The sequence below is a fragment of the Passer montanus genome, unplaced genomic scaffold, assembly GCF_014805655.1.
Source record: "Passer montanus isolate IOZ18808 unplaced genomic scaffold, ASM1480565v1 scaffold103, whole genome shotgun sequence".
Lineage (NCBI taxonomy): Eukaryota > Metazoa > Chordata > Aves > Passeriformes > Passeridae > Passer > Passer montanus.
In genome coordinates this window covers 730,207-756,560 of record NW_024356838.1, presented here as the reverse complement: position 1 = coordinate 756,560, position 26,354 = coordinate 730,207, and the positions used below count along the sequence as shown (strand labels likewise).

The window sequence follows — 26,354 nt, the reverse complement described above, 5'->3', positions numbered from 1 at the left end:
TGTTGGGGAGACGGTCAAAAGAGCCAAATAGTCACAGATTTATGCCCTTTCTAGAAGTGACTAGGACATTTTGAATCCTATAGGAGAATAGACCTTTACACTTCTAACTCACCTAGAATATCTTAGAAAATATGACCTTTAATATAGTCCCATCTTTATAAACAGCTTCAGGGTCATCCCAGCATTTCCAGATAAAATTGAAGACATATAAAATAAGGAACTGCTGAGTTTTCATCAAACTGAGAAAGAATAAATCATAAGATGTGGAAAAAAAAGTTTTGTGACTAAAGCTTTTGCAACAATGCAATTTTACTGTGTTATCATATCACACTAGTTCTTCAGTCATATGAGAACACGAAGCATGTAAGTAACCTAAGTATGACTATTGCTGCTCTTTAGGAAAATTGTTCAATAATTTATTGACCTCCCATTGCTTAGGTTTACTGCCTAAAATGTAATCCTCCTTTTTCTTGATATTGTCAATTTTTTTTTGTAAGTGAAGAATTTTTAATATTCAACTTGGTAGCATTTGAAACCAGCCTGAAACAGAAAATTTTATGAGAGTTTTATAAACTTCATTTAAACTGAATCCTAGGAAATGTGGAAAAAAAGTATTGCAGATGAGTAATTTTTAAGGAATTGGGAGGAAGAGACACCATTATGTAAAGGAATGTTTAGTATCAAAGCATATAAATAGCTTTAGCTGACAGCTGAACAATAACTTCAAAAGTTAACAAATCATTCTCAAATTTTGATAGAAAGGGAAGCTAGAAAAAGAAAGATAGATTTATTCCATTTTGAAGATAAGAAAGGCAGTTTTAATTGTAATTTTTAAGGATTTTTCAGACATGCTCAACTTTTGATTTCAGTGTTTTTAATCCTGATTTGCACTAATAAAAACTAGGTGCAAATGAGTGCTGATGAGTCTGTATTGAAGTTAAACGAATAGTTGAAAATGTCTATGAATATTCATTTAAATTCAAAAATTAACTCCAAATTGATCATGTCTATGACTTTGTGAATTTGCTTTCTACGAGCATACATGCACTTGAAATTACCTTTCATGAATATTTGCAAAAGCAAATTTTCAATTAGATATTTCATATACTTGCAGAAAATAATTTTTCAGTGATATATTTAATTGTGAGATTTGGATTTTACATCATGCTGCCTGATATTTGTGATCTGTTCTGTGGGACTGCATATTTGAAGGCCTCCAGAAAGGTTTTAGCTGGATGGAACACTTTGGAAAACCTTTACCTAGTGAATTATGGGATTCATCAAGAAGCAGAAAAAAATGAGAATATACAAGAAAATCAGAAACTGTGAAAATTTCCATTTGAGAATTTTATAAAACATATATGGAACATTGTACTTCAGCATGAAGTGAATCTTAGAGGCCAATTTCTCCTCGTGTGTGTTGTCAGGTCATGATCACGGCCAAGTTCAGTGACTATGTCCAAGCAGAATAACTTTAAGGCAGTGGTTTTGATTTTTAACCATTGAAGGTAAGAATCATGATTGCAATGGCTGATAGTTTGGGGTAGCTTAGAAAAAGTGGTATGACTGTCATTGGAGCTCCAACATGGGATGTGTGGTTTCAATTAGAAGCTCACTTCACAAAAGAAGTCCTAGATCTAATAAGATGCTTGTATAGAACTTTTCTCATGGTGCATCCAAGTCAAACATTATCTAGAGCCTGCTGACTTGCAGGAAGAACTGAAGCTGAAAATAATATTCTTACTAAGGCACACCAGAGAAGTGACAGTTTGGCAAGTCTTCCATATCAGGAGGAGAAACCAACACCAGCAAGTGAGATGAGAGGACCTGCTTGGCACAGGTATTTTTGTGTTCCTAGAAACAAGGAGAAGCAGGAAGGATGCTGGACCCCTCCATGGATGCAGTAGGGCCAGTTCTGGCTGGAGCTGTGATGTGTGGGGAGGCTCAGAGGAGAAGCTGCTGGCAGCCTGCAGAGGCGACCACGGGACCCCATGGCCAGCCCAGGAAGGTGAGCTCAGCCACCTCGAGCAAGGGGAACGGGCTGCTCGGGGGGAACTGCCTGAGTGAGGCTTGCAGCTGGCCTTAGCAGCCCCTGTGCTACTAATCTTGCAGGGGAGGAGAGGTCCTGGTCGATAATGGCAATCTAGGAATGCATTTTTAAATTTCAGTTTAGTTTTATTTTGTGAGTTCATCCATTGCTGTGCACAGGAGTGTAACCACTTATTTTGCTGGACTAAATGTGTCCTGATTTCACCTTGGCAGCTGAATGGCATATTCCCTATGGCTGATTCAAGGCACTTTCTTCCTGGTAGAGCAAGGAAATATACACACACAAGTATTCCCTTGGAGCAGGGGAGTGGTTTCCCACCTAGGTACTGGAGACAGCTTGAGGGCAGGGTCAGTCTCCCTCATCAGGCACAGCCAGTGCCTCTATCAAGCAGCAGGGGAGGGGAAGATTGTATATGATGCATGAGGTACCATAGGAGATACCATACAACTCAAAAGAAATTGAATCAGGTTCTGAAACTGAGACAACCAAATTTTTCAGCATGACCAGCCTTGGCTTGTCAGGATATTGAGTACCTTGAATTCAATGTTCAAATATTTTGCAAGTTAAAATACTGTTTATTGGAAGAAATTTGTGAGTAATTTAAAGCCAGGAATTATTTGGGGAAATTTCTGAGTGATTTTTAGATAATCAAATAGAAGAAATGTAGGATGAATACATTATTTTGTTATATTGCATATTCATCTCTAGTTTGAATAGTGAGAGAGAATCTGGCCCCAGTGCCTAGAAGTCATACTCAAGGATTGGATTTCCTGTGTAAAAGCTATACAGTGTGATAACACAGTTGTACTGCATATTCAGTTTTGATATGTAACCTTTTAAATAAATTGGAATACTCTTTGTGCCTATACTGGCACACACGGAGAGATCATAAACAATAATTTTGTAAAGGTCACTTCCTCTCTAAGCGCTTGAGCTCATGGCAAGAGCAGCATAGGGCTATTAAAAGACCTTTATGCTTCTATTTTTTGGTGTCTGTTAATATTTTTGCATCTTTGAAGCTCTGTTTAATATAAAGGCTGTGTAGTGTCCCATGCCATGGGTCTGTCTGTGCAGGCCTGTGCAGTGAGGCCCTGGGCTGCCTCCCTGTGCATTTTAACAGCAAATGCCTGCTGGCTGTAGGATCTGGGGTTACTCTCAGCATGGAGCAGCGTGCCCAAGGCTGGCAGCATCCTTCCTGCTGGGAATGAGGGGGAGCACATCAAGGTCCAAATGGTGGAGGCTTTTGTGTCAGGAGCATCGCAAGACAGCCAGGTATCAGGAACCTGGGCAATACATGAGTGCCAGCAGTGGCTGAGGGATCTGCACAAGGTGAGAGTTACCAGATGCTTGCCAAGTTCAGCTACACAGCACATTGCTCAGATTTTCCTGCTGCTGCCCTTCTAAGGTGCTAATGAAGTTGTTAGTTGAATAATTTTTTTTGGTCCAGTGGAAATACCCTTGGTCTTGCTTGTCTCCAGCAAAATACTTTGTCTCAGAGGAAATGCTTGGAAGTTTATAGTCCATCCAACCAACATTAAAACCACATATATCTGCTGGTCTTCAGAAACAAAAGCACATTTTGTAACAAAACTCCATTTATGCTATACCCATTGGACTGTTCTGTCCTGTGATTGACAACATGGCCTAAATCAATATCCTTTTATTTTCAGATCTCTATTATTTTGAAGAAATCTACATTTGTCCTGTTGACAGTGTAGGGAGAAGTTATTCCTCACTGTAGTGCCATCAGAGGATACCCTCAGCAGGGTAAGTGGAGTCTGTCTGGTGTCATTAAAATAGCCCCCTAGCCTGAATGTGTGTGATATTTTCTGGGGGACAGTAAAGCAGGAGACTGAGATGGTGCATTTTAACTCTGGGATTATTTCTTCCTCCTGCTGCTGCTGGTGTAAAGCCACCATGGCTCACAGAAGGAACAGGATGTTTGTAAGGATATTGGCCATACACAGAGGGGTTGTAACTGCAAAACACCACAGTGTGCCTGGAGAAAGGATGCCTGATGTTGCATGCTTGTTGGCCTCTTTGGTGGGCAGAAGTTGGTGCTGCCCACACAGGAGGTGGCTCATCCATCTGCTTTTGGGGACACTCCCACACCTTCTCTGGCACAGCTGGAATTGCCCCAATCCCAGACACAGCACTATGCAAAACCAGGGCCAGAGCTGGGGAACAGCCCAGGTACCCTCCAGCTTCTGCTGCCACCATCCGTGCTGCTGTGGTGTTTATTCAATACCTAGAATTTTGTTTAACATTATTTCACTTCTCTCTCAGTGAGAAGCCCTTGAATGTATGATTCAAAGCTTTGATTTTCTCTTCTGTGGAAGACCTGTGCCTAGCACCTGTCTGTGATCTTTGGGAGGTTACATGCACTCAACAACAGAGCTATGTCAGCCTGAAAGTTTAAATCATTCAGGTGTCTCTTATCCTGGAAAATCTCTTCATTCATTCTGAGGGCAAGCTGATAGAACTGATAGAAATCCATATTTCCTAGATTTAAAGTATCAATGTTGCTAGCTCCTTCTGCATTAATAGATTTTCTATTTTATGGGGTTCTTAATAACTCACCTAAATTTTAACCAATTTGCATGAATGAATTTTAAGGAAGGTCATAACATTATAAAAGTCTGTATTTGTGCTTGTTCCACATCACTCTACAAACTAGCTGTTTTTTTCTCAAGCTGATAATTGTAGCTAGTAATTTTACTCCTTTGGCAGAATTTTTCTGACCTTCCCTACTTTCCCCCACTCTCTGAATCAAAAAGAATTTTTTGTAAGATACTACAAAATCTTCCCCAAAAAGGGATGGAACTTCAATCTCATAATAAGAAATAAAAGAGGTAATTTCCCTTGTGATTGATAAGCATAATTTGTAAATGAACCTGCTTTATGGAATGATGAAAAATGGTTGGAGCAGTTAAAAAATGAATTGAATATGCAAAAAATAGATTCCCTATAAGAAATAATATAAATTTGTAAATTCAGAATACAAAATTATTCATAGACGTTGAATGAACAAATTAATTTGGCTGACTTTACCATCCATTTACATAGAAACCATCTTTCACATTTTCTGTGTAGACCATTTTCTATGTTCTGCTGTGACTGAGGGAGAAACAAAGCACATGAGTCCTTTAAGGCAAGAGGAAAACATCCCGAAAGTCATTTTAACTGATTCCAAGAGTTGTGCAGCGGGCAGAGATTCAGGGAATGACAAAGGCACATGCAGAGAGGGAGGCAGCGATGCCAGGGAAACAGCTGGTGTCTGAAAAGCCCAGTTTGCTGTTCCCCTTACTGCTCTGTGTGGAGGCTGGGGTGGAGCCCTTTGCTGCTCAGGCCAGGCTCTAGCCAGGACACTGCTGGGGGGATGCTGGCCTGGAACTCGTGCCTTGGGAGGGCCCGGCCAGCTGGGATCGAGTATGGCAAAGCCAGCCATGGAGAATTGTAAAACCAGCTTCTTGCTTGACCACACGGACTCAGTGGGAGTGACTGTACCAAGGAGAGGTCTCTGGGGTAGGCTTGTTTCAGTTCTCCTTGCACAGTAGACATTGCTTCCAGACTACATGGGTACACATGGGCATGTCTGGCCACTTTTGGCTTTTCTATCACAAGACTCAGAAGCAAATTTTTAATGTGTCAGTCTTTGTTTCTCTAATTCTTTCTGTTCACCCCAAAGCTGAACAGCTGGTGAAGGCCAAAGGTATGTGTTTAAGGCACCAGTGCTGCAAACAAACCACAGCATGGTTCTGTTATGTCATGTCATAACAGCATCCAGCCCTTGTGCAGGAGAACCTAGGTGAGCATCTCAGTAGATGCAGCTAAATTGCACAGAGTCCAGCTCCTGAGCCCCTGAAATGTCTGGGAACAGCCACAGGCTGGTTTAGAGGCCAGGAATGGTGACTGTCTGATGCCTCCTCTTCCCTCTGCATCCTTTCCCATTTTCTTGGTGAGAACTACAAGAAACACCCATTTATTCTTCCTAGATCAAACTGTAGCTAATCCATAATGAGACATGCTGGTATCATTTCTTGCTACTCAGGCACAAAAACACTCAGCAAGTTTTTCCATGTTTAAAAACATGCTGAGTTGAGCCTTGCATAGTGACACTGCATGACCAAAAGCAAAGTGCAAAAATGCCTACAATTCAGGACCTCAATTTAACTCACTTTTGTTGAGACATTTCAGACAGGATAATGACATATGAATCCAAAAGACAGTTTTTTATTAAAAAGACTAATAAATGTTTCCAATTTCTTCCATGAGCATTTAAGAAAAAAAATTAACAACAATGCTGTCCGGTTCTGTTTCAACATTGAAAGTAGAAGCAAACTATTTGAAATTGGCCATTCACAGTAACTGTGGCCAGGGGAAGGAAACTATAGTGTCAAGGTATTAGGAAGAGAGAAGCAAAAAAAATAGGTTGCCCATTTTCCTATCTTTCATCTCTTGCACAGTTTGGCAGAGAGTTCGGGAAGGGGCTTTTTGCCTCTTCAGGGAGAGACATAAACTTGGACCACACATTCTCAAACACTGCCAGCTTGTCATTCAGCTCATGCATTCAAGATGTTGCATATTAATAGCACTCCCTGATGACTGGTGGGTAGGGGTCTCTCCACCTATACAAAATAAGCCTCTTGGCACAACAAAGTACAAAAGAGGCCCATACAGGGAAAAAATGCACTTGAGAACTGGTTTGGAGAAACTCTGCACAGATGCTCATGTGCAGATGCATATTTCAGATGGTTTTCTCCTGATTAGCATGCAGCAAACTCACCTGTTTTGCTGCCTAAAGGAGTCACAGCAGACATGGAGGAACACCTGCGTGAGTTCAGTTGTGTCTCCCTGTGAATATGATTTCCACCCTTATTCCATTGCTGCTCTGTGTAGCCACTGAGACCCTTTTCAATCCCCCTCTTGGACATGCCTAAGCCAGCAAACGCAGAGAGGTACTTTGGGATGGAGACAAAGCACGAACAGTGCAGAGTGCTGCATGTTGAGAAGGGAAGAAGGGAATGAGTGGGTGGATTGGTCACCCAGGTGCATTGGGGGTGCTCAGGCCAGATGGGTTCTGGCGTGGCTGAGATAGGAGGATGAGCTCCCAGGACCTGCACAAGAGCCTTGTGTTTGTCATCTGCAAGTGATCTGACACTCAGCACATACAGAGTTTCACCTGAGGTCTGGTCATGAGACAAGAGAATGAAGCAGGCTGTCTCCCCTCTCCCCTGCAGTGTGCTGCTTACACGTGTCTGCCGCTGATTCTCACACTGCGCTCTACAGGCAGATCCTACACACGCATGGGGAATAAATTTCCTTTGTGCTCTGCTCCATTGTAGTTTACTCCAATGGCAGAAAGCACAGCTTAGTTCTAACCATGTGTTTTGTAAAAATGAGCCTCAGGAGGAGAAAGTGGGGAGAGAGTTGCTTATACATGTGTCGGTATCTGATGCAATCCGCAGTGTGAGCCACGTTTTTCTGGATATTTCAGCATACACTGAGAATGACACATGAGTAGTCCAAGCTATTTTCAGAACTGACAGTTTTCCTTTTCACTCCAACAATTGCTTCTTCAATACACTAGAGTATGCAAAGTGCTTCAATAAACTTTTAATTGGGAGTAGGAGTAACAGTGAAACTAAGGGAAAACTTAAGGCAAAACAAGAGCTGACCTCAGCTCATACCTGTTTTGTGGGTTTGTTGTTAACTTTTTAAAAGAGGCTGCACACCTTGGCATTTGTTGATTTCTGACAAGACTTTTCAGAAGTCCTTCTCAGGAGTCCTGTAACAGCCTATGAATGGTTTTATGATATTCTTGACCCAGGAAAGATCCAGCAGAAATCTGCTCTGATGGGAGCCATTGGCTAAAGGTGTCTGGATACATTTGGATCAAACTCTTAGGTATTTCTCTAAAAAAAATATTCAAAATGTTTGAGATTTTCAGAAAATCTTCTCAGATCCTTACAACAGGAAACAGATTACAAGCAAAACTCTCCAGGTAAATGTGAGATGGATTTTGCTCTAATAGCTTGTTCATAGTCTTTGCCTGAAGTTTACTGACTGACACCAAGAACACAAATATGCCAGGGACAGGGTCTCTACTTCTTAAGCTGTCAAAATCAATTAGGGATCTGAGGCAGGGTGGTGTATTTCCTAGGAGCTTAATTTCTTTCTATTACCCTCCTGACAAAACTAACCAATCTCTTTGGAGCTTGCAAAGTAAGGTGCATCCCACAGAGCTAATGCTGTGTGCACTACTTGTAAAAAGGTATGTTTAACAAAAGCTGCATTCTGGATGTACTCCAGATATCATTACTATTGTTTAATTTCAGCTGCAGTTCAGCATTTGTTTAAGATAGTTTTAAAGATAATAATCTCACTAGACAGATACAAAATACAAAACCGAAATTACGTTGCTCAATTATTTTGTTTACTAGTGATGTTTAACCACTGTTTTTGTCTGAATAATGCAGAAGAGCTGTGATTTTTTTTACCTTTAAGCTTCTCTGAAAATACAGCTTTAGCATCACTACCTATTTCTTTCCAGATTACGTTATATGAATGAGTTTGATAGGAGTCACCATGGTGAGGAAAGGATAATGGAATTTCAGGTAAGAGTTCTCCATAATGAATTCATTCCTTACAGCATGTTAACACCCACCCATGGAATTAGGGACCTTTGTAACACAATGCAACAATTTACTAGACATCACAAAACACCAATTATAGAATTGGACTGAAATGAGCTGCCAAATCCTCTGTTCCTGATAAAAGAAGGATAGGTATAGTCGTGCCAGCACATTTTAACTCCTTCCTAAAAATTCACTTGGGTCCATTGTGAACATCCTCGGTGATACAGTAGATTGACTGCAGTGCTATGTGTATGACATGAAAGTAAAATAAAATAAAATTGAATAGGTCATGAACAGCAGTGAATATGAACTCAATTTGGATCATATTTATTTAAATAATTACAGCAGATTGTTAACTTTGAGAATCTCCTGATTTATGCAAGGGAAAATGAAAGAGAGTTGGCTTCTATATTGTATATTTAGCTTGATAAAAGGAAGCCAGTCTGCATGGAAGAAGTGTGCAATTGAAGTTCCTCAGCTGATATTTTATAAAAGCACAATTAAATGTCAGTACTTTACAAAGAACTCTTAAATCCTTAGACTGAATCTCGTCTGTTTTTACTGGTAGCAGGGTACCAAACTGTAAGCAGAACTGAGCAGGATCTGACTTTCCATCACAGACAGTTAATAATTAAATCAAACATTATATTCAACAATAGAACATATGCATCAGCTTCTTTCAAATTGCATTTCCTTCCTGTTAGATCCATTAGTGTAAACCAGACTGCCTTTAGAAAACCCCTTATTGCTGCTGTCTTTCAGCACAGTTCCTGAAATGGATAATGTGGTGCATATTATGGGCAATTACACAGAACTCCCTAGTGACAGGGTTTTAGAGTTTCAGAATAAAACAGCTGGAACTACAGGGCTGTAAACTAATCGGAAAAAGAGACAATAGTAGCACATTTAATGCACATTGTTAGAACATGGACAAAGACTAGATATATGAAATACTGCATATCACTGTACCTACTGTATTGCACAGCATCTTCACTGAAAATTCCATTTAAGTCTTGAAAGACAAGGGAGTCAAAAGCCAATGATTTTGTCATGAACAAATGCATGCACAGCTCTCTAACCTGAGCTAATTGGAAACATTAGAGGAAGAAGCCTTGATCCAGAGCTGTGGTTTTCTCTTAATGTCAGTGTAGTTTGAATCAAATCCAGAATTCTATTCAAAAATTATAATTTATTTATGAATGCATAATGAATATATACCTACATATGCTAAAAAACTATGTCTCCATCCTTCTTTTACTGTTTAAATATACTGAAGATTTAGCATTTGTGTTGCAAAAACTGCATTTGCTCTTCAATATATCTCAGATATTGCCACAATACATAGTGTTTGATCCTCCATCAATTTAAATTGATGGCAAAGCTCCCATTAATTTTAGTAATACAGCAGTGAATTTTTAGAATAGCACATGCATCATTTAAAAGCACAATGACCATGATTACATGTGTAATCACGGTAATTGTGTACACAATTACTGGTTGGGTATCTAACTGCCTTTCAAAAATCAGTTGCTCTACTTGCGTGTATACTCACAGTAGTCACTTGTGAAAATGCAGTGCAGCCCAGAGCATCCCCACCTCTGTGCTTGCCCCTGAAATACTGCAGGTGAGGTCTTGTCTCTGGCATTAGGGATGTAGGATAGAGAGGTATATGTTTACATTGCAGTGATTTCAACCACAAATAAGAAAGGGAGAGAAATAGCTGCAGTGTCCCTTTGGGAAAGTAAAAATGTAAAATTACTTCAACTAATTTTTCAAAAGGACAGAGACTGATTTGCACCAGCTCCTGTCTTGTGAGCCTCCTTATCAGCAGTGTCCAGCAGGCATGGGCATGTTAATGTTTTATAATGATATGGCAAAATGATCAAATAATATATCAAATAACAGCAGAATATAACAAAAAAAAAACCAAAAAACCAAAAAAAAACCCAACCCAAAACCAAAAAAAAAACCAAACAAGCCACACTGAGTAAAATTTTGTAGCTTAAAAAATTCAGAAAACAGTTAAAGTTTCACTGTAGTGCAGTGAGTTTCTTAGAATGCAGAACCCAAGAACTAGCTGCTGTGGCTCACTCTAGTTTAAAAGGTGACTCCTTCTGCTCAGAAGGTTGGTTCCTATAGGTGCAGAGGTATAGAAAAACACATCCTCCCTGGCCAGGGATAAGACTTCCAGATCCATCCTTTTGCTCAGTATAATGGTAGCTGGAGAAAGTTTTACGCAAGCCAGTTGTCCCCACAGTCCTGGCTTCCTCCTGCCCTGGGGAATGGTGGGTGTGCTTTGCTCTCCCAGTGACAGCGGAGGGGAGGGATGGAGGGGCTGGGCAGGCTGGGCCTGGCAGCCTGGCCTGTGCTTCTCCCAGGGGAAGGCTGGGCCATGAGTCCACATGAGGGAAAGCAGGTGTCATTAACAGCCAGAAAGCACCCTCTTCCTCAGGAGGAATGGGCCTGATTCCAGGGGATGGGAGCACTGGAATTGTGATGAATGAGAAGTAGCACAGCCTCTCCAGGAGCCCCCCTTGCTGTGCAGTGACAGCCAACAGCACTCACTCCAAGGGACAGAGCAGGACAGGATCCCATGGCTCATGAGAACAGGACCCCCAGCAGCCTGACCCTATGGGAAAGGCAACTGTCTTTCCAGATGGAAGACTCAAAAATTGGCAATGAATGAAAAATGAACTTTTTCTGAGGCTGCCAGTGGCTGGAGGAGGGCGGCTGGACTGAGAGGCCTTCAGCAGACTGCCTGCTGCATGTTTACCAAGGAGGGAACCTTGTAAAATGTGCTGGGGCAGATGTAGTGGTTACAAATCACACGTGCTGTCTAAATAAGATCTGAATATCAAATGTTGTAATGTTTGACAATATTTGGTTCTTGACTTACCTTATTTTAGATGGTGGAAATTTTGAGGCTCCTCCCCATCTATGGGATTTTAGTCCCATCAGGGTTTGGGAAGTTTGGTCCTGGGCTGTGGTGTGTTGAGAAGACAACAAATGTACTCTGTCAGGAAGAAGAGGGAACAGTGGTCAGATGAAAAATTGAAAAATGTTGAAAAATGTTTCTTCTGCTACTGGAAAGCTTCAGCACCTTTCCCTTCAACAGCATCAGCTTGTAGGTGAGCTCATTGCATGCATGGCTGTGCTCCCTGGATGCTCAGAGCCCATGGCCACAGTGACTTGACATGTTTTCAGAATAACTTTATGTAAATGAATCCAGATGGCATGTCCTGTTGCCTCTGCACAAATACCTGCTAAATAGTTTTTTAAAACTTTATTGAAGGACGATTCCCTTCTTGATTCTCTACAACCATCCTGCTGATCACTGTAGCAGATTCTGTTCTTAATTTCACTACAATAAATGTGAAGTGACATCACTGACATCTAATCAGAGGGAATTTCAGCTCTCTGCATTGCCTTGGGTCTACAGTCTTGAACACAGGTGCTGTTCATGTAGAGTAAATTCAGTACAGAGCATTAAACATTTGTAATTAACATTGGAGAGCTATATGAAGCCTTGAAGCTATGAAATCCCTAAAGTCCTGTAGAAAACGTTTATTTATGCAGATCTGAAGTGTTATTCAAATAAATTCACCCTCAAAGATGGAGAATTGCTGGGACATGAACATAAGGCTCTAAGACTATATATTGGAGAAAAGTTCCCTCAGAAGTGTGCATTTAGTCACCTTTGGTGACACATGCTGCCTTGCCTGCCACCTCTGCAAGTGTGGCCTCACTTTCACTGTTATTGCAACATGTGTCAAATGAAATGAAAACAGAGATTTGGGAAAGGATATAATTAACCTACTTGTAAACATTAACCTTAAATATCTTGCTAATTATCTCACTAATTTAATCACTGCAGCTCTCAAACTTGTTTGTTAAATATTTAATTCTACAAATTGTTTTTGGTACAGAGGTGTGGGGAGCTTTCTGTGAATGTAAGTTACTTTGTAAAACTCTGTAAAACCATTGTTATGTTCACACTTCATTGAACAAACCCTGCTGTCAACAAGACTTTTAATGGAAATCACAAGCAACTGTGCCCTGAGGCGAAGAGATATAGTGCCCTATTATTTTAAAATCTAATGAACACATTGTGTGGAGTGTAGACCAGGGTAAATTTCTTCCTGCACATCTTCAGGTTTGATTCCATGGGAGTATAGCCTAGAAAGCTCTGGGTTTCCTTGTTCCTTTGGTTACAGGGAAGCAATACAGCTATTTCTTACCTATTCACCTCTTTATTACTTGAGTAACTCAGCAAGATTATGTCCTTGATTTTCAGCCCTTTTTATCAAGTCACAACCTTGTGCTACAAGGAACCTACAAGGCGTTTAGATGCTTCAGTTACAATGCCACCCAGAATGCCTCTAATTATTCCTGAGAGGAAGCTCTTGAATTTGGTAGTGTTTGTTGAGAAGCTGAAAGCTCTGGTTTTGTTCCTTCCTCCCTGATGGGAAGGGGGCTGTGCTTGTGCTGCCTCCTGCAAACACCCACGGCACAGCCCAGCACTGCAAGCCAGGGCATGGGGACACCTCAGTGCTGAGGCTGGGAGAGGAAACAGGCAGGGCATGGGTGCTGGGGGCATCCCAGGGAGAGTGGATGGCAAAGCCAGGACACACTGGGGACATCCTGGCTGGAGTGGATGGCAAAGCCAGGATATGTTCTGGAGGCTGGAGGCACCCAAATCCTCTGTCCCATGGGAGGCAGGGGCCCTCAGCTGTGCAGTGCCTCCCCTCAGACAGGAGCTTCAGCCAGCCCTGTGTTTCCAGCTGTACCCCCATGGCAGCTCTTTGTCAGTGTTATTTTCTCCATTTTTGTTATATTTGTCTTCTTAATTGAGGAAGCAGGTAGATTAGGAGTCACATTGTGGTTTTGCTCTGTAATTCTTACCATCAGAGAAGGTGCAAAGGTATGCTAAATTCAGGTGACAGCTCACAGCAGACCTGTGACAAGAGCCATTTGATAAGTGTCCATATAAATACCTATTTGGGACTATATTACTACCTTATCATATATTATTTAGAATTTCATCCTGATTGTCTGTGGTTCTTTATTACACACTTAGGTACTGGTTAGTTCAATAAAAAAACCCAAATTTCTGTGACTTTAGCTGAAAAAAGCTCTGTTTGTTCCTGTTAGTTATATGAAGTCTTGTTCTTTCTGTGCCTTATCTCAATTTCTGGGCATTTTTCCCTTCATTTACTCCAAAAATTACTTCAGTACTAATGAATACTGAAAGACAGCCAAGACAGGATGAACTTTTGGACAATTTATGCAAACATGACAGATGATAATAGATTTACTGTAAACATGTCAGGCACAAAAGACTTGACTGCTTTTTAAATACAGTGATACTGGAAGAGATTTATGGATATTTTCAACTGTTCATTAAAGAGAAAAACATTTTGAAACTATAGGCTCTATCCTTTTATCCATTTTTGCCTTCCAGGCTGAGTTGCAAACCTTTGATGTTTTCTTCACCAAAAAATAAAATTAGTTATGAATTTATTTCTTCCAAGTACTTTTATTTTTGTGTCATTTTACAGTTTATATTACATTCTTGGCAGTCCAAATTATGGTGTTTGGAGAGCACCTAGAGTCCACAGCTCTAAGTTTTCTAAAAATAAGGACTAAGTTCACTTAATGATGCTTTCTGGCTATTGTCTTTTTTCTTCTCTAGTAATAAAAGGTTAATAAAATCTCTGAATACTTTAACTGCCTTTTAGACCAACCAACCAATTAAAGGTTATTCTATTCTAAATGACTGGAAGCTACTTGAATTGATAAAAGTTAACATGAAATAGCTAGTACCTGTTGGATCAGGTTAATAAAAAGCAATGTCTTAGACATGGAAATCATGTATAAATATGGTTCCTGTAGTTGACCCAGGTATCAATTCTTACAGCCAGACAGGCGTATTCTTAACTGTTTATTGTCAGAGTCTGCTTCTGTGCCCTTACAAATCAATAGTGAGCCTTGCTTTCAACTTCAGTGCAGCTGATGTTGTTGGCAGTCAATGATTTTGCAAGATCAGTTCAAGATACTGGAATGGTTTCAGGGAATTATTGGATTCTTTCTTTCTAAAATAGTGTTAAACTCGTAAGTAGGAATTTAAGGAATTTAAACGTGAAAATATATGCGCTTGCACTGCTTCTTAAAACTAGTGTATCTTGCCAAATCTCCTATCAAGTCAAAGCAGTGCACCAAAATGATAGCAGGAAGGATTGTGCAGTGCTCAAACATCTAATCCTGCATGCTCACAGTGCTGAGCATGCCCTCATTTTTTGAATAGATGGAGAAGGATGGAGAAAGATGGAGAAAGAGCAGATTTGGGTGGAAAATAACAGTTTTCAATGCAACCTTAGAAGAATATTGGCAATTTTGTAACAGAATGATTTGTGCATCCTGAGACCCTTCGAAGGAAGGCAGGAAGCTTTATAAAGGCTTCATTTTGGAAAAAAACAGAGAGCTGAAAGTAGTATTTTACTAATTCTCACTGGAGGTGCATTTCCTGCTTTTGAAAATTAAGAGCCACAAACTAACACACATTTATGAATAATATAATGCTGTTGGAGATAATGCAAATGTCTTTATAAATAACATATTATAGCTTAAATCATTCATTTTAATGCCTTTTTTTTCTCCTATATGAACAGGTCTGTGCTGGACTGCATTAATTAAATGTAGGTAGGTTTCTAAGGCCAGATCATCATTACTTCTGTGTCCCTGATTTAAATCTGCAGTAAAACATTTCTCCATTTAGTTTGGTGCTTTTGTGTCATATTTCATACACTAGTTGTCTCTTAATTAAATCCATGATAGCCCACCAACACAGACTATTAAAATAACTATACTTTGCACTTGACATATTTATGAGACAGATTCATAAGAGTATAGACTGATACTTGAACTACTCTCTGAGAAATGCTAATAAGATTATGATGAAGGTAAGATTAGAACATTCGTCTCCTTTTCACTTCTCTCTTCTTTATAGGAATTTATTTTTATAACTGCAATTCACTATTTCTATTTTCACTATTCCAGGCTCTTTGATGTTGTTGTATATACCAACAGTTCTTTCTGTGTCAATTTATTGTGGCAATGAAGAGTGGGAAACTGCTAATTTATATCACACCAGCAAAGTGCATAACTGTTGTGTTCCTTGAAGTATGAATGTTTGCAGACATCTGTAAACCTTCGCATGGGACTGACAACTTCAGGATAATACCTTTGGATTATTACCTTTGGAATTGGGTGATGAAGAATATGGATGATGGTGAAGTGCCACGTTTTTTTACCTTTATTGTCTTATTCCTTCAACCCTCCTGGTGGTGTAGAGCTGGCTGAGTCTGCTCCTGGAGGAGGGCGGAGACAGTGGCATTGTGCCTGTGACCCCTCCGTGCCTTTTCCTGTCTCTGTGACCCCTCAGTGCCTGTTCCTGTGCCCATGACTCCTCAGTTCATGTTCCTGTGCCTGTGACCCCTCAGTGCCTGTTCCTGTGCCCATGACTCCTCAGTTCATGTTCCTGTGCCTGTGACCCCTCCGTGCCTTTTCCTGTCTCTGTGACCCCTCAGTGCCTGTTCCTGTGCCCATGAGCCCTCAGTTCATGTTTCTGTACCCGCAGTCCCTCAGTGCCTCTCTCTGTGCCTGTGACCCTTCATTTCACGTTTCTGTGCCAGTGCCCCCTCAGTGCATGTTCCCGTGCCAGGCAGGATGCCCTTGCCCATCCCTCAGCTGTGGCAGATGCAGTGGGGTGTCCTGAGCTGTCAAACTGCTCTGGGCAGCTGGACTGTCACTGCAGTGTTGGAAATGGCCTGGGTGTATGGCCTCAGTGGGTAAGGAAAACAGAAAAGCAAGCAAATCCACAAATCACATAATTTGAAAGGCTGTTAGACATATGCTAAGATTTTATCATTCACCTGTATGAAAATCTTGAATTGTCTTCTTAGCATTATTTACAGACAAAGTTGCTGATATAATTTGTTTGTTAATTTTCTTAGTAATTTGGATGTGGAAAGTTCAAGGAATTCCATGTTTGAGAAGAATGTTGCTAGAAGTGAAAGAACTGCTAAATGAAAATCATAAAGGATTTCTATCATTTTTCAGGACCGCAATGTTCACATCTTAGGGACCTTTCCTCTCTATTTTTTTTCAGATCCACATTCTTTCATGGAAGAGCTTCCACTCATCATTGTGTTGGGGTCCAGGTGTGGGTACAAATGGAAAGGGCTCTAAATACATGCAGCTTGAAAGGGATGTATTTTACAAGTGGGGTCTATAGAAAGCCATGTCTATATGATGTTCAGATGTTCAGGAGGGTAAAAATACATCCCTGTGTTTCATCCTGGTATTCTCTGTGAAACAATGAAAACATCAAATGCTGGGATTTCATTTAGAAATAAATACAATATTAGAAAGTAAGAATAATAAAGTTATATTAAATATTTCATCCTCTACAGAAATAAACCAGCTACAGTTCAGGGAGCTTCACTAAACACATTAAATCTAATAAAATTGCCTACACATACTCCTGACACTAGTAGTAATTAAAATAACTTGTTTCAAAAAACTGGTCCTATACATGAATACTTATTGGCAATTATTTCCAAGTTCTTCAAACCAAAGATAAAGTAATTTGATTCACACACAATGTTCTTGTAAACGTGGTTCATACTGGGTTTTATATGCAGCTTAGGACTGTTAATTGCCATTTTGAGCCTCACAGTAAAATAGAGTTCAATATGTCGCTTTTTCTGAAGTATTGAGAAATGTTTGAGAAATGCTTGTCTTAGTCTAATCAACTGTGAATAATTTATTTCTGAGTCCTACTTTTCAGTATAAATGGATCTGACTTTTCTCAGAGCTTCTCAAGTCTAATCAACTTGTTACATTCATTTAATTAAGGAAATCTGTAGCGAACTGTGAAGTCTAAGTACCAACAGGCTTTTTTGTTGTGCAAAATTGGTGTATTTTCACTGTGAATGTGATTGTGGTTGTTTATACTGACAGGTAGCCTCTACTAAAGAAGTCAGGGGTTTTTTTCTACACATATGGGTCACTATGAATAGCACATAAACTGTTTTCTGAACTGCCTCTTCTGTAGTGGACCCACCACCCAGCTTCCCAAATTCACACAGCAGTAGTTTTCAGGCAATTCTCATTTCTGGAAGGGTTATGAGTGTTCTTCCATGCCTCAAAGGGGAGGAAGATATAATGGAGGTATAACATACCAGAGTGGGGATAATAGACTGCCTTTAGTCACAGTTAGCCTGAAAAAGATCATCACACTTGAGGATTAAAACACTGGCACAGGCTTATGGTCAGGATCTGCAAGCCACAGAGTCACCCACAAAGGCATGAGCTAAGGTGCTGATTCAAAGTCCTGTCTGTTTCCCAACCCTACATAATTTGTTCTCATTTCTCTGAGAAATCAGCATTCTAGGAAGGGAGCAGCTCATACAATAAAGGGCTTTGACATCATACATGCATTTGTTTTAGAAAAGGCCCTATATTTATTTGCTAATAAATGTTCAGAAGTCCATCATTCCTCTCATATTTATGTGATATGAGGAATATTTTTTATTAGAAATATAGAGAGATGCTGTGGAGATTGACATAATATTTTTTTCTCCTTATCCTCAGACAACCTCTTCAGACTCAGAAAAAGTTCTCAACCCTGGTCTAAAATACTGTCCAGTGCTTATGGGTTATAAAATGAAAATCATCAAAGCTGTCCTTGACAGGATGTTTCTTTCCATTAGTTGATTAAAATGGTTTATTGTTGCCTACAGCATTGTTACTTTAAATGTATTTTTTAACAAAGAGCAGATGTGGCCGTGTCTTGCACTGTTTCTCTTTCTGTGGTTTCTGATACAGAAGTGAATCACTACCTTGGCAGATCCTCCTGTGGAGAGGGAGAGAGAAAGGTGAGGAGCCCAGCAATGGGCTGGTGTACCAGCTGGGGGGGGCTGTGCAACAGTACTGCAGAAAGTTGGAGGCAAAACATGCAAACCTTCAAGCAGCAAGTGTTCAGAGTAGAAGAAAACCCCAAAATCTGGAATTATCTGCCTGTCATTGCTGTATGTTTGCTCTGACAAAGCAAGAAGTGGGTTTTGGCATTTTTTCAGACTGTCAGCTCTAATGTTTCAGATAGAACGTGGAAGTGGAGAGTAACTGATCCTAAGACATTAAACAAGGTTGTACCCCCATAAACTCTCTCTACCCACTGCTATAACAAAGAGAACTGAAAAAGTCCAAGTCTTTGAGATGTATGTTAAATTTCTTTGTTCCTTGTCCCCTCCATGTTTGATAGGGGAGCTGAAATCTCGGTACAAATCCTGTTTCCAAATCTAGGGGTCAATTATGTAGAATAGTTATAGAAAAGGTACCTTTAGCATAGTTATAAAATAGATTATAGAAATAGTTATAGAAAAGGTACCTTTCCATTTCCTAGCACAATTTTTCTAAGGCATGTTGTCATCTGATGATAATTGGGTCTTTCACTAGTGAATCTCAAATTATTGGCCATGTGACCTTATTTTCAATAAATATTTATTTGAGAATCATAGGTTAATTAATTTCCATTGTTTCTGTTTTAATTCTATACATGCTTATACTATACAATTAGAGAAAAACACAGCCACGAGTAAATGTTGCTCATACAAAATGTTTCTATTACCCTTTACTTTTAAAACCATTAATAGATTATTAGGAGATATAAACATTGGAGACCATGGATCATATTTGCATGTTAATCAAGTCCATGAATTATACATTATTTGCTATGGAGAGTACTAGAAACAATATTCCTCCTTTCTAATATCTATAAAAGCTGGAGGTTTCCTGGAGCACACATCACATGCCCTCTGCAATACCTTCTAATAGAAAGAAAGAAATCCAGCTTTTCAAAGCAATCTCTCACTAAATGAAATAGATTTGTTTGTGTTGCTTTGCAACACACAAGTGTGACAGTTCATTTTAAACAAAATAGTTTTAATAATGTCATTACTAATATCTCTTTGGTCATCTCTCTGAAAAATTGTGTTTTAATAGGAATGTTTCATTTTAATAAATGGCAGAAGAGGCAAGCTGCCCTGAGTCAGCAGGAAGTGGATATACACCAGAGAACAGGCTGATTGTGTTAGATTCATCCAGAACACTGAACAGCACACAGACAGTCCAAGAAAAAGCAACTGGCTGTATTCAAATGATTAGTCTTACTGCTATGCTGTAGCACAGATTCACACATTCTTCTATTATTCCTTGACCTTCTGCCAAAAACTCCCACTTCAAGTAATAATTAGAATTAGTGTTTCCAGTGCATGCTTCCATCTTCCTAACAAACAGTAATGAAATGTGGCTTTTACAAAATATGTAGTTAATTAAACTTTTTTTTTGAACATTGTTTGATTAATACAGTTCCCCTGTGCTAGCCCCTCATTATGCCTGACTACCTGGGATTGGTGAATTGAAAGAAAAGCACTATCAATAGGATGAGTGAGATATCAGAATTTTGCACTTTAAAATTGATTGTGCTTTTAATTTTTATATTTTTTTTTGCTTATGTCTTGGAATAAACTGAAAGGACAGCCTTTATTTGTAATCCTGTTTTTTCAAGTCGAGGACAGTATGTGTATTATATAACAACTCTACAAATACTCCCAGTGTGAATTTGAAGAACACATATATCAAGTGCTACAAGATAACAAGTGGATTTCTAGGCAAGCTTTTTGAAAAGGTGTCTCAGCACTGTATTGCTTAATAACACTATGCAAATAGATATTCTGATTTCATTTTTAAAAATATTATTTTATGCTTTTTAACTGTCTGCCTTAATTATCCAAATGCTGAACAAGTATAGTCTTTTGATTGATGAGAGTTCCACCCCTTTACCCACACCCCTGCAGATATGAGGCTCCACAGTTTAGTACCATAAATCACTGTGATTGTAAAACTTAACTACTGTATGATCAGAGATCACATGCAGTGGTAGCCTGAATATGCATTCTTCCTTCGTTATGAATGTTTTAGGGCTAAATTTAGTCTGGATGTTTGGAGAAATATCTGTTTCTTCACTTAAGAAAGTAATGCATTTTAAATAAGCAATTCTTGCAACAATTGGAAATAATCACAGAAGTCTTCTATTTGCAATCTTCATTAATGTGAGTTATTTCACCACTTTAGGAGAAATCTTTTCAGAGGAAAACAACAATTAAACCCCTCCCCCCAGGCTCTGACAGCTAAGGATCTATGGATCAGCCATTTTAGTAATTAACCACAATTCCTCTGATTTGTGAATTTCCAGATGATGAGGCAGGAAGCAAGTTACATCTTGGAGAAATTGCCCTCAGGAGAGAGGAAAAACTATTGCGAGGTTGACAGCACAACCTTGTACCGGCACAGTTTCCCTTCCCCAGCGGTTCAAGGAGTTCCAAGCACCCTCCTGTAAATCATCAGCTCACATCTATTTATTATCTTCCAGCCCAGTGCACAACACTATCTGTTACACACGGATACCAGCAATATTGCAAGGTGGACTCAAGGGATAAAAGACAGCAAACCCTGCACACCTCCTATGCCTGAGTCACACCCACTATAAAGCCAGGCTCTGTTCATAAAGTGCATGCTGTTGTCAGAAATGAAACAATATGAGCTGTTCCAGTTCAGAGTGGAGTTTTTGTAGTGTTTTTCCAATATGCTTGATCTTATCATCTTGATATCTTTGTGTTCTTATACAGAGACAAAACTTATCTGCATAGTAATGGACAAAATGTCTATGGAAATATTGCTATTCGTTCAATGATTGTTGTTATATTTGGACTAGGCGCCAGCCTCACTCTGTGATGCTTGTCCTGGAATATCAATAAATAAATCATAAAAGCCAATGCTTCAAATATTGAAAAATTCACACTTCAAACTGTGTTTTGAACTATACTGAGAGCAATGCCTCAGATTGTCCTTTTGCTTTATATGAACAGAGGAAATTCAAAGTAGGAGGAAGTCTCTCCCGGGATTTGGCATAGGGGAGTGCCACAAACCATCAGCCTTCCTGTCTCTGCTGTGCCAACGAAGCCTCTCCTGGGATGTACCACGAGCAGCAGACAGAGTGTCTGGGGAGTTAATGTGGCTTCAGATGAAATTATCTCCTGCAGAATCCATCTTGCCTGTTGTTTGAGTGCATGCAAAGGAGACAGGCAGTGGTGAGGAGCCAGGCCACAGCAGGGCAGGTGAAGGCTCAGAGAAAAGTAGAAGCATCTTCCTACGGCTCTGTAAAGTGAAGTTCTTTGCACCACATACTTATGCTGCTGGTGAAAATGGGACATCACGCCTCTTTTTCTCCTTCTGTCTGGAGCCCAAATTTGGTAAGAGCAAACTCACTGAAGTCCCCACTCTGTTGCCCATTTCACTCCTCACTAGTAACAGATATGTAAATTCCGTGGTGTGATTGACAGCATTAAAAGGAGAAATGAGGGCAAATGTCCTTCTGAAAAGTACACTCTAGTTCAAGCACGAGTGCTTGGGCTGATGCCCAAGTTGCAGATTGACTTTCTATGGTTTGCATTGTGCGGGAGGCCACTAGGCAATTCTAATGGTTCTTTTTCTTTTGCTTTAAAAGCACTGAAATTAGCTGAAAGCTAGAAGTAGGAATGGTATTTTGTAGTAATTGTAAATGCAAAGCCAGACGAGCGCTGGAAGTCACTCAGGTACATCTATTCAAAGGCCAGAAGAAAAAGCACTGCAGGTATTCAGTGCTTTATCTGATTAGAAAACAGCCTGGCACAGATGTGATTTCTGCTCCATATATCAAGCTATGGCAGGCTTTTGCTGCTTCATTATGAAAGCATGTGAAGTAAAATAGGTTTTGGAACATAAAAAATGACAAATTTGGAAAAATATCTATATGCCAGATGGGTGTAGGAAGAATCCTTGTGACAAATATATTATTAAGGGAATATGCATAAGGAAAGAAACTGTGCCCAGTTCTCCCAGGGATGGACGGGCAGGAAGGTAGCGTCTCACTGTGTCTAATGTATTCTCATCTAATCTAAATCTAATTAATTATGTTGCATCGCTGACATACAATCCAGGCAGCGCACACAACAATGGAGGGCTCCGGCAGGGCTGGCGGTCGCTTCGCCCTCGCTGCTTTTGTTCTCCGCGCTCGGGGCCGCGCTCGGTGACGCCATCCCCGCGGGGCAGGCTGAGCTCATCCCCATCCCGATCCCGATCCCGATCCCGGCCCGCCCTGCCCTGCCCCGAGCCTGCTCCCGGAGGGTTTCCGCGCACGCCGGCAGCGCTCCAGCTCCTCTCGTGTTCCGTGGAGAGACTGGAGCGTTTTGGCCGGGGCTGTCTGGCTCTGCTTGCGGAGCCGAGCTCGCTGTGTCGGAGCCGGTCCCGCGGCCCGGCGCGCAGCTCCCGGCGTGGGAAGGGCCGCTCCACCGGGAGCTGCCCACCCGAGCTCCCGGCTCACCCCCACGGCATGGGTGGGACAGCTCCGCACTGCCAGGGCTGGGGACACAGGGCGCCGAGAAAAGAGGCTGGGCTCTGCTGCCAGGAGGCTCCTGGGCAGGCAGCGGCTGGGGCTGGGCAGCCAGCCGGCCGTGGGGCAGGACTGATGGACGGATCCCTGGAAACTTCAGCTTTGCCATGGTGGGATCCGTCAGCCCAGACGGGTGGGGCCAGGCGCCAGCCTGCAGACCCTTGAGGAAACATCACTGCCTCTTCTTGGAAGCAGGCGAGTCAGTGCCCCAGCTTCAGTGTACATGACCCAGCAAGGCGCGCCGCTCCGGCCGCCGCTCCCGTGGGGCGGCTGACCGCCCTGATGAGCTGCAAGGGCTACTGCACACACCGAGCGGGTTCAGCCTTGGCTCCTCCCAAAGCTGGGGTAGCATACCTGGTCTGGGTTCAAGGTGCGAACGATCTAGCCATGATTAATGTGTTCAGAACTGAAACAGAAATGGAGGTAGGGAGGGTGGCACGGCAATCGTATCATTTGGCTTCACGTAATTTGATTTTACTGATGCCTCATCCACTATCTGATTACTCTTTTCCTATTTAATCCCAGCCAAACCAGGAGGCTTTTGCTCACAGGCTTTTAGTACTATTTTATTTGGCAGTTATGGAATAAAAGAATTTTAGTATTGCCTTAGAATTTCTCCTGACATCTATCACAACCAATCCAGCTCATATGTGGGTGAACTGTGTTTTGATCCAATTATAAAATTCTATTGGAGTCTTGTTACATTCTTATCCCATGTGCATGTTGAAAAATTCAAGAGCAAAAGAAAATTCTACAAAATGTTTCTCATTTACTGTAGGCTTAGAGACACAAAACTGCATCACACAGTCATTTGTGGAGGCTAATAGCAAACTAGAAAAACAACGTATTCTTCAGGAAAAAACCCACCCTGTTAATCAGCAGCAAGATTTAGAGGGAGAATAGTACAATCTGTGTATAGATATTACTGGCAATCGTTTCTTGGAGACACAGCCTTACTTTTGTTAATTGTAGCAATGAGAACTTTGTTGATGTTCATCCCAGAAGTTATAATGAAAAAGGATCTGCCAGTCTGAAGACATTTTGGAGGGTGCATAAAAATGACAAATTTGAAAGAACCCAGACACAAAATGACCAAGGTAACACATAGCTAATGTCCCAATGGATTGCAATGAAGATATTTTACACATTCTTAGCATCTCTATAGCAAAAATGCATTATTAAATCAACAGCCCATGCACTATTTGATTACCATGATGGAGAAGTTGATCTAGGATATTTCTGTCTCAACACTTTCACCGTCTTCAGGCGACAAAATATAATAAAAGGAATTAGGTGTCTCCCTTGCTCATCGGCTATAGAAAGCCATGCAGAGGCGTAGCTTCACAGACAGAGTGCTGCTCCCAGGAGAGGAAATGCACTTGCTCCAAAGCTTTCTGCCTCCATCCTGGTGGAGTCTCACACACACCTACAATCCGAATCCCCATCCTAAAGCTGGGAGGTGTCAGGACCAAGCCAGCAGCCCTGAGCCAAGCAACTGTGGCAGGGCCAGGGCCAAGTCTGGAGCTCAGACTTCAGCTGTGAGCTGTTCAGCCACATGGAAAAGCCAAAAGCTCTTTGACTTTCCCCAGTACTGCTTGTAATTCATCCCTTTCAGGTCTGTAGGGATCCTGTGGCTGCCCCCAGGAGCAGAGGCTGGGTGGCACTGCTGGGATGGATCTCTGTGCCTTGCCCAGCTGAGCTGTGCTCTCTGTGTGCCCCAAGGCAGCAGCAAGGCCATGCTGGGGGTGGGCAGGACATGGTGGCACTGCAGGGTGCTGGCCACAGCCACCAGCAGTGGTGACCAAAGCTGAGCAACCCTGCTACGTGCAAGGATGAGAGGTGCATGTGTGCCCACAAACCATGTTGGATCATTCCCACATCAGTCTGGCCTCTCTGTGATTCCAGTAGCTTGATAGTCCCCTTTCCCTTATTTCCAGGGTACAGACAGGTTGTTGGTCCCCCATTCTGGAATGCTGTCTGTGTTTTTCTGTACCCCATGGGAGGCTGATAAACATGGCACCTCTCCCCATGGCTTCCCCTGGTCACTCTAAGCCCCATCATTAAGCTCTGACAAGAAAATCTGTTTAGTCACAGTGGCAGATTGCTTCCATGAAGCGCAGAAATGTAATTTGCCAGTACTTAAGCTACAATATTAAATACTAACATGAAGTTCCTTCCCCTTTTCAGTTCTTTGTAGCAAAAAATATTTGGTGTGAAATCTTGTTTCTACAAGGGTAAGTGATAAAATCTGCATCAGTGACAGAGCAGCTTCTGCCCTTCCTATGGTGAGTGGTTTTATTGGTTTTGCATTTAAAGCTGTTCCAGTGCATCGGTGCTTTCATTGCCAGTCCAGAGCACTCCTACACTTGCAAAGCTGGTGAAGAGGTCATCTCCATATTCCCCCTGCCCCGGTCGTGTCCCAGGCAGCAGGACAGCCCTGCTGGGGTTTATTCTGCAGTGGTTCAGCTCTGAGGCAGAGCACACTCCAGTACACCTCACCTCAGGCTCCAGCCCACTGTAGTTAATCATTAAATAATTCTCCTGGTGATGTTATCCAGTGCTGATAAATTACAGATTTCATTGTTTTGCCTGGAGCAGCTTTAAATTGTGTTAATTTCATTGAAGATTGACACTGGCTTTTATTTCCTTTTGCTACTGTTTTGTCCTGCAAAGCGACACATACTGCAGACTTCAGATTGCTCATATAATTGGTGCAATAGATTTTTTTCTTATATTTAGAGAAAATTTTAATCAGAGCCTTTGAAATACCAAGAACTTTGAGATCAATAAAATACTAATGATAGTGTATTAGAAGAGGAATATTACCACAAATCAAATAGCTTTTAAAGCAACCTTATTGTTGACCATGTTTGTTTTACATGTGATCTCAGAATGATTTCTAATTTTATACAGCAGTGAATTTATTCCACCTACAATACACGTTTCTGACACAGGGTTTTCTCAAAAAGTGAAGATAAAATACATTATACATCTTCCTGATGAGCCAAACTCTCATCGGTCTGATTCTCTCCTTTGGCAAAGCAAAAAATATCCCCAGGTAGTCCTACTCTTTTCAGGCAGAAGAAAAAGACTGTTTTAAGTTAGTGGGATCTTG

General features: G+C 41.0%; 1 long non-coding RNA gene across 1 annotated transcript; it reads left to right on the top strand.

Moving 5' to 3' along the window:
* Positions 1-934: 934 nt before the first annotated feature.
* LOC120506554 lies at positions 935-21,549 on the top strand. Its single transcript, XR_005628536.1, has 6 exons — positions 935-2,008; positions 3,721-3,817; positions 8,604-8,667; positions 11,595-11,816; positions 15,357-15,387; positions 15,745-21,549. It is a non-coding gene; the product is annotated as an uncharacterized LOC120506554 (long non-coding RNA).
* The last annotated feature ends 4,805 nt before the right edge of the window (positions 21,550-26,354 follow it).